At 47.0% G+C, this 12645-nt stretch overlaps 1 non-coding gene across 1 annotated transcript; it reads left to right on the top strand.

Annotated features, from left to right (window-relative positions):
- The first annotated feature begins 9659 nt into the window (after positions 1 to 9659).
- LOC144686988 (U1 spliceosomal RNA) lies at positions 9660 to 9823 on the top strand. The gene has a single exon (XR_013578029.1). It is a non-coding gene; the product is annotated as a U1 spliceosomal RNA (small nuclear RNA).
- Positions 9824 to 12645: the final 2822 nt, after the last annotated feature.

Below are 12645 nucleotides of genomic sequence, written 5' to 3'. Positions count from 1 at the left end.
CAGGATCAACAGGGACTCATAGAGGCAAGGCTGTTGGTAAATTTTACCTTTTAATAAACATTTGTCTAACTACACACAGGATAAGCCTTTGCACAAGGCTTCACATAGAACTATCTCTCAACATGCTCTGCTGTCATGTGATCTTACATCACTGATGATATATGCTGCCTAGATACCTATTTGACATTAACCCTTTACACTACACTATGTGGCTTATTTTTGTGACTGGGAATACAACAAACACTTCAACAAATTTACTAAAGAAATAGACCAGATGCAATTGAATTCTGTTGAGTGTGCTAGGCTGCAATATATGACTGCTTACAGCCAGGCTTATCAGTATGCATAAAGGGTAGGGGAGGGTCCACAGAATTACTTGAATAAATAAGAAAATTGCACACCATTGGTCCTAGCGATTTTGGATAGTCTTAATTAAGGTGAGAAGGTCAACCCACTTCTTGGTTATTTTCAGTGTTTGTCAGAAATCACGTAAGATCTGGGGTAAAATGTAACTTATGGCAGCTTTTTACATGCGTGGAACTGATTACATCTAAATGTGTATAGTTATCAAGCAACTCCAACACAAATGTTTTTTAAATTCATCCATTTGCAACATTTCATAAACACAGTATTTTGATTAGCTGTTATAGTTTTTGCGCTCTGTTTGCTTTATTAATGAATCCTCTCCAGAGATTTAGTTGATAACAGCCCAGCACAGTAGCACAAGGCAAAACAGTATTATCACAGAATCACAGTGCAGAAGAGGCCCTTCAACCCATCGAGTCTACACCGACACGTGAGAAACACCTGACCAACCTACCTAATCCCATTTACCAGCACTTGGCCCATAGCCTTGAATGTTATGACATGCCAAGTGCTCATTCAGGTACTTTTTAAAGGATGTGAGGCAACCTGCCTCCACCATCCTCCCAGGCAATGCATTCCAGACCGTCACCACCCTCTAGGTAAAAAAGTTTTTCCTTACATCTCCCCTAAACCTCCTGCCCCTCACCTTGAACTTATGTCCCCTCGTGACTGATCTTTCAGCTAAGGGGAACAGCTGCTCCCTATCCACCCTGTCCATGCCCCTCATAATCTTGAACACCTCGATCAAGTCACCCCTCAGTCTTCTCTGCTCCAACAAAAACAACCTAAGTCTATCCAATCTCTCTTCATAACTTAAATGTTTCATCCCAGGCAACAACCTGGTGAATCTCCGCTGCACCCCATCCAGAGCAATCACATCCTTCCTATAATGTGGCGACCAGAACTGCATACAGTACTCCAGCTGTGGCCTCACCAAGGTTCTATACAACTCCAACATGACCTCCCTACTTCTGTAATCTATGCCTCGATTGATAAAGGCAAGTGTCCCATATGCCTTTTTCACCACCCCACTAACATGCCCCTCCACCTTCAGAGATCTGTGGACACACATGCCAAGGTCCCTTTGTTCCTCAGAATACTTTGAATACTTCCGTTCATTGAATACTTCCTTGTCAAATTACACCTTTCTGGTGGCTGTAATGAGGATTCAGTGAAGAACCTTGTTCAGCAGAATGTGAAGCAGTGAATGGGGAAAGGTTCATACGTTAGGTCACAGATTATGCTAATGATAGCAGAAAATGTATTTTTTTCTCTCCATTTTCCCTTTAAGGTGCTGAGTCTTGTTAGGCTGTGGGCTGCCCATTGGTAACTTATAAATTACCATTTTTCATCCAAGCCTAGACAGTCTGGGTGGAATTTTGCATTAACCAGACGATGTGTGGGTGGTTTCGGCAGCCCCCACCCTGTCGGTCAGAATGGCAGAAACTCGCGTCCGCTTCCACGCTCCGAGGGTCATTAATTATGCAAAAGCTCGTATCAGTCCGAATCACCGGGTGGATCAGAAGCTGGTTCATCCGCCTGCTGTAAGCTGGTGGGTTTGAAGGTCCAGGCCCCGTATTTAACACATAATCTCACTCTCTCCAGCCCACCAGAGATGTCTGTGCAGCCAGAACAGGATGGTCGAGAGCCTCAAGAAGAAGGCAGCACCCGCTTCACCCACCAGCCCCTCCAGGCCTTGATCAGAGGGTACAGGCGCACAGGCAAGTGATCTATCCCAGGGATGGCTGCACAGAGCACAGCAGCCTCACCTCTCTGGCCTGGGAGGCCGTCAAAGAGCAGGTCAACGCGGCTGGCATCTGCGCCCGAAATGCCACCCAGTGCAGGAAGAGGATGAATGATCTCATCCACTCCGCCAGGGTAAATCATTCTTCAACTCCCTCCAATATCAAACTCTCATCATGCATCATGCCCTCAAGTGGCTATTCTCTTCAGGGATCTCACACAACCATTAGTGGGGGACATATATCAACACTCATTCTCTCACCGAGACCTTCACATCACCACCATCCCATCTATCATGTTGCTCACACTCCATCCTCTGGCCTTTCTGGGGAGGGCTCACCACACACAGGGGACATGCACCTCACCCAACCTCTGCTCCATCCCTTCTCATCACATGTCTTACTTTCTCTTCATACAGGCCAAGCTGGCACACAACAGGCACGAGAGAGCGCAGACCGGGGGAGGGGCGGCCAACATCATCGCCCTCACTGGGTTTGAGGAGGCTGCAGCCGGGCTGGCTGGGGAGGGCAGGGATCACTCCTGTGGGGAAGGGGAGATCGACCTCTCCCAGCAACTTAGTATGGATCACAGCACCATCACTTCATCAAATCCTGACATTCACAGTTGAGTCATGTGCAGTCTTAACTAGCTCATGCTCGTTTACTGAAACTCTATTTTGTATTTTCTAGGCACCAGCAGATCGAGGCCCACAAGCCAGTCGCACACCAGTGCGAGCCCCCAGGCAACATCAGAAGAGGAAGCTCTGGAAGAACAATCGCGGCGCTCACACACACCCTCCACCAGCTCAGAGACACACATGTCGGTGGGGCACAGATGTAGATTAGGTTCGGGCTCACTTCCTGGGGAACACCTCACTGACACGTCCCCGCAGCTGTTGGAGGCAGGGACAGCCCAGGTCTCCAGCATTCGGAGGACTGCTGGAGACCAGTCACCCGCTCAGTCTGAACCAGATGACGATCCTCTGGGAGCAGCCACCAACTCGATGCTGGAGATACAACAACGGGTGATGGAACATCAGGCAGAGATTTAACAGTCACTTAGCAGACTAGAGCAAATGACGGAGGAGTCTGTTTGCATTCTGTCATGGCTCCCCACTATCAGCAGCAGGAGCGAGAGTTGCCCTGGGTGAAAACAGCATGAAGAGAGAGCGAATAAAGAGCAGGGGAGAGAGAAGAGGCCCCAAACAGCGATTCAAACCAACACTGAAAAAGAGTGACATCACAGGAGCGCAGGCAGGTGATTAACTGGTGAGTATTTCAGCTTTTAGATTTGAATTAGCAGCTGAGTAACTATCACTTGTTGATTATTATTAAATTAGTAAGGATAAGGCGAAATTAAATAAATAATAAAGGTAAAATAACAAAAAAGAGCGAGTGTTGAGTGGCTGTATAAAAAGCGGGAGCGGAGCAGCACGGCTATATAAAGAATGGGAGCAGAGCGGCTGCATAAAGAGCGGGAGTTTACCTGTGAGGGATCGGAGCAGCTGTGTAAAGAGCGGGAGTTTACCTGTGAGGGATCGGAGCAGCTGTATAAAGAGCGGGAGTTTACCTGTGAGGGATCGGAGCAGCTGTATAAAGAGCGGGAGTTTACCTGTGAGGGATCGGAGCAGCTGTATAAAGAGCGGGAGTTTACCTGTGAGGGAGTGGAGCGGGAGTGGAGTAGCTGTATAAAGAGCGGGAGTTTACCTGTGAGGGAGTGGAGCGGGAGTGGAGTAGCTGTATAAAGAGCAGGAGTTTACTTGTGAGGGATCGGAGCAGCTGTATAAAGAGCAGGAGCGGAGCAGCTGTATAAAGAGCAGGAGCGGAGCAGCTGTATAAAGAGCAGGAGTTTACCTGTGAGGGAGTGGAGTAGCTGTATAAAGAGCGGGTGTTTACTTGTGAGGGATCGGAGCAGCTGTATAAAGAGCAGGAGCGGAGCAGCTGTATAAAGAGCAGGAGAGGAATTTACCTGTGAGGGAGCCAGTTGTCGCCCAGACACTCAGTGGTGGTGGAATTCAAAAGGAGTGACGTCAGGACAAGGGAGAGAGCTGATTGGTAGGTAGTAGGTAAGCTTTTTTTTCCACTTTAAAGCGACATTACAGAAGGTAAGAGTCTCAGCATTTGTTTTTTTTTAAGAAAATCTAAATAGTTTTCTACTTGGCTTAAATTTAAGGAAATAAGTCTTTAATTAAAAACAAACAAAAAGCATGGCAAGGGAGCTCAGTCCCATGTGTTGTACGACCTGCAGCATATGGGAATTCTTAGACACTCCTAGCAGCCTGAATGACCACATGTGTAGGAAGCACCACTGGCTTGACCAGCTTGGACAACAGGTTTCGGAGCTTGAGCGTCAGCTGGAGACACAGCGGTGCATCGGCGAGGCTGAGGGTTACATGGATTGCACATTTTTAGATGTGGTCACTCCACAGCTTAAGGGAGTGCAGTCAGGGAGGGAATAAGGGAGGTAGGCAGATAGTCAGGAAGGCCCCAGAGTGCATCTCACTAAAGAACCGTTTCTCTGTGTTGGAAAACGGTGAGGGTGAAGGATCCTCCAGAGAGTGCAGCCAGAGCCAAGTTCACAGCACTGTGGGTGGCTCAGCTGCACAAGGGGAGAGGAGTAAGAGTGCAAGAGCAATAGTGGTAGGAGACTCAATAGTGAGGGGTGCAGACAGGCGCTTCTGCGGCCATAAACTTGACTCCAGGGTGGTGTGTTGCCTCCCTGGTGCTGGGGTCAAAGATTTCACAGAACGGCTGCAGGGCATTCTGAAGAGGGAGGGTGAGAAGTCAGAGGTTGTGGTCCAGATTGGTACCAATGACATAGGCAGAAATACAGATGAGGTCCTGCAACAAGAATTTAGGGAGCTAGGTAGCCAGTTAAAAAGCAGGTCCTCAAAGGCTGCAATCTCTGGATTACTCCCTGTGCCACGTGCTAGTGAATATAGGAATAGGAGGATAGAGAGGATGAATACATGGCTGTAGAGATGGTGCAGGAGGGAGGGCTTTAGTTTCCTGGATCACTGGGTCTGTTTCTGATGAAGGCCCGTACAAGTCGGACGGGTTGCACCTGAACCAGAACGGGACCAACATCCTTGCGGGAAGGTTTGCTAGTGCTGTTGGGGAGGGCAGGGGGTTTAAACTAATTTAGCAGGGGGGTGGGATACAGAGTGGTGGTACAGTAGGGGGTGATGCACAGCCAAATATAGAAGAGAAACTAAGTCAGTCTGGAATGCAGAGCAAATATAGACATGTTTAGGCACAAGGCAATAATGCAAGGGTGGATTGCATCTATTTTAACACAAGGAGTCTTACAAATAAGGCAGATGAATTGAGGGTGTTGATTAACATATGGGAATATGATATTGTTGCTATCACAGAGACATGGTTGAGGAAATGGGCAGGACAGGCAGCTCAATATTCCAGGGTCTAGAATCTTCAGGTGTGACAGGCGGGGGGTGGGTGGGGAGGGTGATGTAAAAGAGGAGGTGGCATTGCCAAATAGATCAAGGAGTCAATTACTACAGTAAGAGAGATGGTATCTTAGAAGGTTCCTCAAATGAGGCCATATGGATAGAACTTAAAAACAAAAAGGGGGAAATCACTTTGCTGGGAGTGTACAATAGGCCTCCAAACAGTCAGGAGGAGATAGAGGAGCAGATATGTAGGCAAATCTCAGAGAAGTGTAAAAATAATAGGGTAATTTATAGTATGGCATTTTAATAGTAGGGCATTTCAACTTCCCCAATATTAACTGGAATGGTCTTAGTGTGAAAGGCTTAGAGGGGGCAAAATTCTTAAAGTGCATCCAAGAGAGCTTTTTGAGCCAGCACGTAGTAAGAGACCATGGGATCCAAGGCAATTTGGCAAATTGGATCCAAAACTGGCTTAGTGACAGGGGGCAGAGGGTGATGGTCGAAGGTTGTTTTTGCGATTGGAAGCCTGTGACAAATGGTATACCACAGGGATCGGTGCTGGGACCCTTGCTGTTTGTGGTGTACATTAATGATTTAGATGTGAACTTAGGAGGTATGATCAGTAATTTCGCAGATGACACGAAAATTGGTGGTTTCGTAAATAGTGAGGAGGAAAGCCTTAGATTACAGGATGATATGGATGGGCTGGTAAGATGGGCAGAGCATTGGCAAATGGAATTTAATCCTGAGAAGTGTGAGGTGATGCATTTTGGGAGGACTGACACAGCAAGGGAATACACAATAAATGGTAGGACCCTAGGAAGTACAGAGGATCGGAAGGACCTTGGTGTACATGTCCATAGATCCCTGAAGGCAACAGCACAGGTAGATAAGGTGGTTAAGAAGGCATATGGGATACTTGCCTTTATTAGCCGAGGCACAGAATATAAGAGCAGGGAGGTTATGTTGGAGCTGTGTAAAATGCTAGTTAGGCCACAGCTGGAGTACTGTGTGCAGTTCTGGTCTCCACACTATAGGGAAGGATGTGATTGCACTGGAGAGGGTGCAGAGGAGATTCACCAGGATGTTGCCTGGGCTGGAGCGTTTCAGCTTTGAAGAGAGACTGGATAGGCTAGGGTTGTTTTCCTTAGAGCAAAGAAGTTTAAGGGGGAACCTGATAGAGGTATACAAAATTATGAGAGGCATAGATAGGGTAGATAGGAAGAAACTTTTCTTCTTAGCGGAAGTGTCAATAACCAGGGGGCATAGATTTAAGTTAAGGGGTAGGAAGTTTAGAGGAGATTTGAGGAAACATTTTTTCATCCAGCGAGAGGTTGGAATCTGGAACACACTGCCTGAGGGGATGGTAGAGGCAGGAACCCTCACAACATTTAAGAAGTATTTAGATGAGCACTTGAAATGCCATAGCATACAGGGTTATGGGCCAAGTGCTGGAAACAGGGATTAGAATAGATAGGTACTTGATGGCAAGCACAGACATGATGGGCCGAAGAGCCTGTTTCTGTGCTGTATAACTCTATGACTCTATGAATCTATGACATGCAAGCGCCTTGTGGCCACCATGGGAAGGCTGGTGACCAGCATGGAGACCTTGGTCCAGCAGGTCTTGCCAGATTTCTGCTCAGCCCTGCGCTCCATGGCCCCACACACACTGGTGGGCACCATCAAGATGTTGGCGACATGGGGACGAGGCACCTTGAGCTCCTCCAGGTGCACCATCTCTTGCAGGAGTCAGGGTGGGGCCCTCGGGCACCCACAGGAGGATGAGCATCAGCCAGACACTCCAGGGGCTTCCTCTCAAGACACTCTAAGGGTGTGCAGTCACTCATAGCCCCCTCTGCCTGTGATCCCATCTACTCCAGATTCTCAGATCCCGAAAGCGCTTCTGCTCCTGAGCAGGTGACCCTTATCAGGCCAGGACCCTCCAGGCCTCAGGCCACCCGAGGACGTCTGTCAAGATCATCACAGGCATTAGGACGTAGCAGTCAGCAGGCTGCCTCCAACTCTACTGCGGGTGTCGGGGCTGCACTTAGGTGTAATGGTAGAGTTAGGAAAGTTAAGAAAAATGTATTCACTACTGGGTCACGGGTGTGCTCTACACGTAAAGAAATTGCACTTTTGTGAATACATTTGATGGTTATGTGAATGTTCATGGTAACTGAAGGCGTTGTGATTGTGTACTTTGGAATCCTCTTATTTTGAGGTTTAGCCATCCTCCCAGTCAGTGATAGTGTCCCACTGTGAGATTCACATTCCTGTGATGTCAACCTTAGTTGAACTAGTCTCCACACCCTTGTGTGATGTCAGAGAGACGTGTTTAAACCTTTATTTGAAGTGTGTGTTGTAAGTGTCTCCAGCCCTTCTTCCTCAAGGAACACCATTGAGTGAGGGCAGCTCATCAGCATTGATAATCTTGCGGCATTTGTGTCTCCTCAGTGGTAAGGGCAGAAGAAAAGACATGCACGGGAGGGGGAGATCACTAAGCATGTCCATGCCTTAGTCGCAGCAGTGTTTACATCATTAGATCGCGTTGAAGACGTCAAATCTCCTCTTGCATCACTCTTGTTGCTAAGCGAGCTCTCAGTTTCCAGAGTGAGCTCACTCAAAGGGCCCCATGGACCAAAGCAAAGATCATGGCCTGGCGATTCATGAGGCAAGTGTGAATGCAGGACTTGTTCTCGCTGCAAGTGGGTGGACATCCCCTGAGATGAAAGGAAATGGCATTGAGGGCTAGGAGAGATGTGGCCATATTCCCTCACTTAACTTAATTCTTCCTGGAACCTGTCAGCAATTAACATGTTCCACGTCTTCCTTCTTCCAACGTGTGGTCACACTCATACTGACCCTCAGCAGCCTGCTGAGGTTCCTGGGCCTCTGGATCTTCATCCTCTGGCAGGGGGTCACCTCTTTGCCTCACCAGATTGTGAAGGGTGTAATACACTGTGATTTTGCGGGAAATCCTGTCGGGAGTGTATTGTAGTGACCCATCTGAGCAGTCGAAGCATTTGAAGCGCATCTTCAGGAGTCCTATCGTCTGCTCTATAAGGGAAGCATGAGGAGGTGTGAGCAGCATTGTACCTCTCCTTGGAATAACTCTAAGGGCGACGCACCGGTGTCATCAGCCAGTTTTTCAGTGGACACCGCTTATCCCTGAGCAGCCATCCCTGCAGATGTAATGACCCCTCGACAATCTCAGGCATCTGGGAGTGACTCAGGATGTAGGAGTCATGGCAACTCCCAGGGTACTGTGCACAAACATGCAGTATGTGTTTCTGGTGATCACACCAGTTGTACATTGATGGAATGATAGCCCTTGCGGTTTATAAACATTAGGGTCTGCTGCCATGGAGCCGGTATAGCCACATGGGTGCAGTCCATTGCACCCTGCACTCTAGGGAAGTTGGAGCTGGGGCGAAACCGGTGAATCTCGCAGCCTGGCTCTCTTCATCCAGAGCAAACCTGACATAATGATGGGCCTTCCTGTAAAGGGCATCTATGACCTCCTTTATGCATCAATGTGTTGTGAATTGAAAGATGCCGCACAGATACCCTGTTGATCTTTGGAAAGAACCAGAGGCCAAGAAATTGAGTGCAGTGGTCACCTTCAAAGCCACTGGCAGCGGATACCCTCCAACTCCATGTGGCATCAGGTCTTCACGAAGAATGTGGCATATGTGATGTACCAGAGCTCAGGACAAGTGCAGAAGTGCACGGCATTGTCTCTCACTCATTTGTAAATAGGAGACTCTTGGGTCTCTCCTCCTGACCCTCCTGTTCATGCTCTGGCTCCACCTGACCATGTCCCTCTTGCTGGAGCTGCGCGCGGAGTCGCCTCTCCCTCCTTCACCTCCTCCATTGCATTAGGACCCTGACAAAGGCCGCATTGAGCCCTGGATCCATATGTGCTTTTACCTTCTCTCTGAAAGGAAACATTGAAGACATTAATGATTCAAGGGGCAAGAAAATGAAGCTCAGATGATGACACATTTGGAGACTGTAAGGGTCCATATTTTCTCCTGTCCTACTTGCATGATTGCTGATGCCACCTTGTCCCTGAGACACTAGCACACACATCGAGGTGACCCAGATGGCATTACAGATATGAGATGAGTGACCCAACCTAGCTCTCTGGCAGGGGAGAGACCATGATCATGAAGGTGGTTCTCCCAGGAAGAGGCTAACCCATTGCACTTCAAGTGTGCTGACACCTGTGATGTCCCGAAATGCGGGATACTCGAGTGCAAAATTTGTGGCAGTGGTGGACTGCGTTCGCGCTCTCCCCTGATAAAAAAAATCTCTGATGTGGCATATTAATGACTAGTCAGTTGCTCATGGTCAATGAGTGGAGGCTCTTTGGCCTGTGAGGAATGTCAAATCTGGTGAACACATGACAGGCCATCATTGATGAAATGCCATATATGATACAGCTGTACCTCTTTCACTATTGCCTGCATTCCCAAATTCTACATTCCCATGTGTTATTCTTGAGATGCAGCGACTGTGATGTGAAGCCACTGAGTTCTGAGTAACCCTTTAACAGTGCTAGTGAAGCCATTGGCTTTCAGTGGCTTTCATCGCAAGGAGGTCTCCTCCTTTCTTTCTAAGCAGACTCCTGCTCACTCCGGAGCCCCAGAAAGGCCCCCCTCATGTTCGCCCTTCCCCCGACGGCCATTCCACAGCCTTCCCTCCCTGTTACCCACCTTGCATTCATCAACCCCAACCTTGCCTCACAGCCAACCCCCGGTTGAATTATTTCTGAAAGTGGAGGCCTGCATGGGTACCACAGAACTGTGGTGTTCCTTGGGACAATGCAGGCATGGAGCAGGGGCAGACCAACTCTACAGCCCCAGTAGTGTGGCATTCATCACTACAAGACCGGCGCAGCGCTATGGCTGGTAGGCTATGTATGTTACACTCATCCCCAAGTTACCAGTGAACTGAGACCCGACTTGTGCATGCCGCCCCTTTTCAAACAGGTTTGAGGCCGATATAATTTCCCGCTGGCATGACAAAAGTTTGGAAGGCATGGCAAGATTCCAACGAGCAGCTGTTTTAATGAGCATTCATGACATGTTATTGAATGCAAATGGCATTCGCGCCACTAGTCAGCGGGATGACCAACCCGCCATAAACCGGCCATCCGGAGAATTGCCAGCTGTTTATATGCTGGTGGGTTTCCGACTTCTTGCCTGCCACTGGATTCTCCGAACGGCCCGTCACGTAACCTGCCATGGGCGGGATGGGAAAATTCCACCCTCTGTGTTGCTAACAATTCAATTTTGGGTGGCATCACAATCAAGCCTGAGCTGTCTTTTCTTGACACTCAGGATAGGAATCACATGCAAATGATTTACTGGCATGTCATCTGTGATATTTTAAGCAAAAAAAATTAGATTTTTTTTATTTTAAAGCCATTTTCATGTTAATAGAAGTCAATACAAAGTGGAAGAACACCAGTCATTCTTCCAAAATACTTCCAAAGAAGAGCCATGTTGGACTTGAAACGTTAACTCTGTTTCTCTCCACAGAGGCTCCCAGCCTGGTTGAATTTTTCCAACACTTTCAGTTTTTATTTCTTCCAAATTGTGAATTTCCATCCTCTGAAAGTTACCCTGTATTGTCTTTTGCACCAGGGTATTAAAGATTGTGGCACATTTTAAAGAGTGCAGGGGCCTAATGACGTTGCCTACCTGAAATGCCTTCTGTAACTATCAAGTGTCAGTCCACATCTATGATATTCCAGGAAGCTGTTCTGGTTGGAATAAAAAAGATTTTGAGAAAACACTAAATATTAAAGTTTCTCCCTTATTCAGGTAAACCTATACTACCTCAGACACTGAACCTCGAATGATAGTACGCATAATTCAAACACTGGGATTGAAATCAGCAAGGAAAATCAATACTGGAATGAACTGCCTGCACTATTGTGGAAAGATCCTGTTTTTGAAGACAATTCAGGAGAACCGGCTACAGTTACAAATGAAGGGTGAATCTGATGTAAATAATAGTGGTAGCTTGGCATCTGGTCAGTACCAGTAGTGTACATGGCAACAAACCCAGTGGGAAATACAGCAAAATGCTCTTTTAAAATCTCAGTGAAACATATGTTCTCCAATCTTTAACACACCATTTTGATATAGTGTTTACCAGATTTACTAGGCTGCAGGACTGTATATTTTGACCTGAGGGATTTGACACAATGGCCTTTTAATTCCGTAAACAAAAATAAACGAATGGGGGTGGGGTGAAATATTATTGTACCAGCATCTGTGATAGCCATTAGTATGAAGTTTGCATGTTTGACCTCAGAGTGGAAATAGCTGAAAATTCCTTTAGTGTACAGATATGCAGAATATAAGGCATCGGAAATTGAAAAAAGAATGAAGAATTTGGGGAGTCCTTATTTATTGTGAATACTTTCATACAAGCAAAATATAATGTGTGGAAGCAATCCCTAAATCCTTTGTAATAAACAACATCAATCATGATAACAGCAACCTATTGTTATAAAGCCATGCTTTATGCCAAAAATTACTATTTATTTGTTGGGCTGAAATCACTGGCTGGGTTATAAAAGACTGCACACCATTCCAGTGATTTAAAACAGCAGCTTCTAAGATGGCCAATCATTTGTATAACTGTATGAAACAAATTCCAAAGCTATTAAAATGAAGTCAGGCTGTCTCAAAGAACCCCTCAGAGACAATCACCGTAGAGAAATGTAAATGAACCCCATCTCCAGACCCATTCACAAAACATACCGACAATCACCTGTGTATTCAGCTGGGTGCAGAATAAGCCATTAGATGCAATCACAATGAACCCCGGCTGAGAAAGTAGCTCGTCCAGCTATGTTTAGGTGACTGGTCGGTTGGTGAGAAGGGATCATGTGATGAGCCAGATGACCCTCTTTGTATTTAAGGAACTGCTCTTCTCCAGGCCAGAGGACCAAAAAAGGGGAGAACGCAAGGAGCAGGATAAAAGCAAAATACTGCGGATGCTGATAATCTGAAACAAAAACAGAAAATGCCAGAAAAACTCAGCAGGTCTAGCAGCGTTTGTGGAGAGAGAAATAGAATTAACGTTTCGAGTCCGTATGACCCTTC

Source organism: Cetorhinus maximus, chromosome 11 (genome assembly GCF_964194155.1).
Source record: "Cetorhinus maximus chromosome 11, sCetMax3.hap1.1, whole genome shotgun sequence".
Classification (NCBI taxonomy): Eukaryota; Metazoa; Chordata; class Chondrichthyes; order Lamniformes; family Cetorhinidae; genus Cetorhinus; species Cetorhinus maximus.
This window is presented reverse-complemented; position numbering and strand designations above follow the sequence as displayed.